This window comes from Schistocerca nitens, chromosome 6 (genome assembly GCF_023898315.1).
Source record: "Schistocerca nitens isolate TAMUIC-IGC-003100 chromosome 6, iqSchNite1.1, whole genome shotgun sequence".
NCBI lineage: Eukaryota > Metazoa > Arthropoda > Insecta > Orthoptera > Acrididae > Schistocerca > Schistocerca nitens.
In genome coordinates this window covers 72,647,294-72,651,845 of record NC_064619.1, presented here as the reverse complement: position 1 = coordinate 72,651,845, position 4,552 = coordinate 72,647,294, and the positions used below count along the sequence as shown (strand labels likewise).

The 4,552-nt window shown below is 43.1% G+C and overlaps 1 non-coding gene across 1 annotated transcript; it reads right to left on the bottom strand.

The window, feature by feature from the left end:
• Positions 1-2,435: 2,435 nt before the first annotated feature.
• On the bottom strand, positions 2,436-2,510 carry Trnat-ugu (transfer RNA threonine (anticodon UGU)). The gene has a single exon. It is a non-coding gene; the product is annotated as a tRNA-Thr (tRNA).
• Between the last annotated feature and the right edge of the window lie 2,042 nt (positions 2,511-4,552).

Sequence of the window (4,552 nt, the reverse complement as noted above, 5' to 3'; positions counted from 1 at the left end):
CTATTGGCTAAGAAACTTCACGTTGCAAAAGAATGCATTCAGGAACTTTTACAACATGAATCGTACATCTTTCTGACAGTAATTGGTCATTGCCTATTCATCTTGTCTCCAAGAAGGACTCAGCCTTCAGACTTTGTGGGGACTAATGTAGACACAATGCCTGCACCACTTCAGACAACTACCCCATACCCCTCATTCAAGATTTTGCATTGCAATTACATGGTGCTCGCCATTTTAGTGCTATTGACTGTTGTAAGGCATATTATCAGATTAGAATGCACAAAGACTACTTTCCTAAGACAGCCATTATAACCCCTTTGGCTTGTTCGAATATTGCTATATGCCTCATGGACTTACAACAGCAGCTCAGACATGACAACGGTTTGAAGACTCATTATCTTATCAGTTCCCATTTTGTTCTGCTTACCTTGATGACATTTTAATTTTCTCCGCTTGTGTTAATGAACATGAGCAACATCTTTCTCAAGTACTCTGCATGTTCTCAGGTAATGGATTGGAGATGAACAAAGACAAATCCCAGCTGCACCAGCCAGAAATTATGTTCTTGGGCCACACAGTGAACTCTGAAGGCATATGCCCCATTACTGAATGCGTCATTCACATTATGAGCTTAACACCATATGTCATGTTTCGTGACCTACGTCGCTTCTTGGGCATGATGAATTTTTTCAGGCACCACATCCCTCATGCCACCTCCCTGCAGTCTCCTCTAACTGACATCTTGCAAGGCAAACATATCTCGGGTGATCGCAAGGTTATGTGGATCCAGGACATGACTCTCATCTTTAGTACTTAAAAACAGTCCTAGCTAAAGCAGTCACACTAGCCCATCCCGCCACCAGTGCGCCTATCTCAGTCACTGTAGAAGCTAGTGCCACCATGATCGGTGCCGTGCTGCAGCAATACATTCCCAAATACTCTCAACCAATATGTTTCTTAAAAAAAAAAAAAAAAAAAAACCTAATCCGCCTCTCAACGTAAATGGTCAGCATTTGACAGGGAGCTACTGGCTATTTATGAAGCCATATGCTATTTCTGAGAGGCTATTGAGCCATGGGATGTCACAATTTACATGGCTCACCAACCCCTGGTTGATGCTCTGTGTGATCAGAGGTTCGGATAACATCATAGCAGACTACATGTCATGCATTGATACTATTATGGGCCTGTTTGATCCCAAGGAGCTTGTGCAACTACAAAATACTGATCCAAAGGTACAGTTGCTAGTTACAAACAACTCCACCTCTCTCCACATTCAACCACGCCCTTTCCCTGGCATGATTCTTTGGGACACTGCAACTAACATGCCATGACCACTTGTACCCCTTCCCCTTTGACAGGCCATTTTCTCTTCGCTGCACAGTCTAGCTCATCGAAGCATCAGAGCAACTGTACACCTAGTAATGGAACGTTTTGTTTGGCCACACATCAAGAAAGACTGTCGTGAGCGGGCATGAGCCTGCATATCTTGCCAATGTGCCAGAGTTGGTCGACATGCACATCTCCCTCTGAGACACTTTAAAATACTGGAGGGATGCTTCAAATACGTTCATATGGACCTTGTCGGCCTCCTACCCTCTTCTAATGGCCATCGTTACATTTTGTCAGTCATTGACCACTTGACACGATGGGTAGAGGCAGTTCCTTTGAACAACATTTCAGCAGACACCGTGGCTCGAGCATTCATTATCTGCTGGCTCTCCCGATTCGGCTGCCCTGCATCCATCACCACAGATCAGGACAAGCAGTTTGAATCTCTACTCTTCAAATGATTGTGTGTCCTATGCAGTGCCAAGCATTTCCATGCAAAAGCCTTCCACCCGCAAAGTATCAGGTTAGTGGAGCACTGGCACCACACACTAAAGCCAGCATTAATGTGCCACTCCAGCTACTAGTCGGATGGACATCCGTGGGTACTGCTAGGCATTTGCACAGAATATAAAGACCATTTAAAGGCCCCTCTGGAAGAGATCCTGTATGGTGAACCCCTGGTGCTTGTAGCAGAATTTGCCAAGGACATTACTTCTCTTCATGAAGAGAGGTTACACTTCTTGCTCGAGCAAGTTCACTCTCATATCCCATGAACGCACATACCTTAACCATGAGCTCATAATTGGCCACTAGTCTTTTCACAAAAGGAACTTGCAGACTGTGACTTTCTTATGTTGCGAGATGACATCATTTGTCCTGATCTTACTCCACGCTATTCACGACCTTACCATGTTCTCGACTGTGCTGCAAACACTGTGACCATCCTGCTAAATATGAAGATGGCACCTGTTTTTTTCGACATGTCCGAAAGAACAGATGCCACTGGTGACCATGCAGCTCTCTAGAATGAAATTACAGTTAAATCAATTCTATTAGCTGCTGATGGGTGTTGATATAGACCAGTGGGGACAGTTGAAAATGTGTGCCCTCACCAGGACTCGAACCTGGGATCTCCTGCTTACACGGCAGACGCTCTATCCATCTGAGCCACTGAGGGCACAGAGGATAGTGCAACTGCAGGGATTTATCGCTGGCATGCTCCCTGTGAGACCCACATTCTCAACTTATAGTCCACACACTACATTCGTAGTGCCCCTGCGATTATACCCATTATTCGCGGTAATGGGTCGGCCACCAGGATGTTTTCTGTGGGAGACACATCATGATGTATGTAAAGCCATCTATTGGATAAGTTCTTACGATTGGTGTGCGTGTACATAACATCCTGGCGGCTGACCCAACAGAGGGTGCTGATCATTGATCTGTTTTTTTTTTTTTTCAGCTGTCATATTGACATTTTATCTTTCATAGGTAATTTATAGGTTGCTACAGGCAATGTATTAAGGATATTAATTTTTGACCATAAATTCACCATAAAAGGGTTGGATCTATTCTCTTCATATATTTCCTTTTAATAATTTTATATGGGTAACTGTATTCGTCTTTTAATGTATCACAATTGGTTTCTATGATAGTTACCAATATTTAAAAGTCTAATACATGTATATTGTGTTTTATCAGATTATGTTTTTTGCATGAATGATGACTACATCTAAGCCCACAGTAGCGACATCTAGGGAGGATGTAGGCAAACAGATTTCTGGTAGCTACTGTACTTCAGTAGCCAGTTGCAATAATGACTCTTTGCCTTTACAAATGTCTGCTTGTGTCTGTGTATGTGTGTGTGTGTGTGTGTGTGTGTGTGTGTGTGTGTGTGTGTGTGTGTGTGCGAGTGTATACCTGTCCTTTTTTCCCCCTAAGGTAAGTCTTTCCGCTCCCGGGATTGGAATGACTCCTTACCTTCTCCCTTAAAACCCACATCCTTTCGTCTTTCCCTCTCCTTCCCTCTTTCCTGATGAGGCAACAGTTTGTTGCGAAAGCTTGAATTTTGTGTGTATGTTTGTGTTTGTTTGTGTGTCTATCGACGTGCCAGCGCTTTCGTTTGGTAAGTCACATCATCTGTGTTTTTAGATATATTTACAAATTTAGATCAATTTAAAATAAGCTAATTCATATACACATATATTTACAGACTTCTGGTTAGAGACAGTCATTAGATTTACTCCTTGTATACAATACTTTCTTTGCAAATAACTTGCTAAATAATGCAATGCCACATTGTTCACTAATATCTCACTACTATCAGTCACTGCACACACACACACACACACACACACACACACACACACACACTGGTGATCTCTGGGCCATGTTCTGTACCACAACTTTCCATTTGCTATCCTGAAAAACTGAAACAGCATCCCTCCATAATGAGTGAGATGCTGAGTAATCCTTCAATGTATAAAATGTATTGCATAACAGGTACTTTTTAGCTGCCTTTTTAAATAAGTGTATTTCTGCAATTTCTTTAATCTCTTTTGGTAAGTTATTGTACAGTTTTATTCCTTGGTAGAAAGTGCTGTTTTGAGTTTTATGTTTATTTTTTCTTGATAAATGTAAGTTGAGTCTGTGGCGTTGATCCACGGATCGATAGGCCAGAACATCATATGTGTATTATGTCTTCGAGCTGATCTTTGTTTTGTATACTTCCGGGACCTCAGTTCCGGCCTGTTCTTCGACCTGTATGTTTGTCAGGTATTAAAAGTATTGATGATTAGAAGAGAGAACCGTGGTCATTACCTTACCACCTTGATATCTCCTTCAGTGGTGACCCCAAAGTTCGAACAATCCGTCGAACCGAGTACAAAGTGACTACCGCGTTCTGTGTGGACCTTTGTCCGCTACACAACGGCCTTCTACAACACGCTGCCGCCACCCAGTTTTCACCAGCAACAGCAGCTAAATTCAAGCACGCCAGCTGTAGTCGGTGCCCGACGTGAATTTCCGCAGTCCTATAGCCTCGAGAGCCCAGGGACCTCGTCAGGTGCAGTGGTTTTGAACATGACGCCAGCGGTCTCCGACTCCGGCTTTGTTAGCCCCGAAGTACTTCAGTTTTTGCTGCACAGCAGTACAAGAAACCACTACACACTGATACCGAACTTTAATGCAAGTACTGTAAATAGTGGGGAGCATAGTTTTC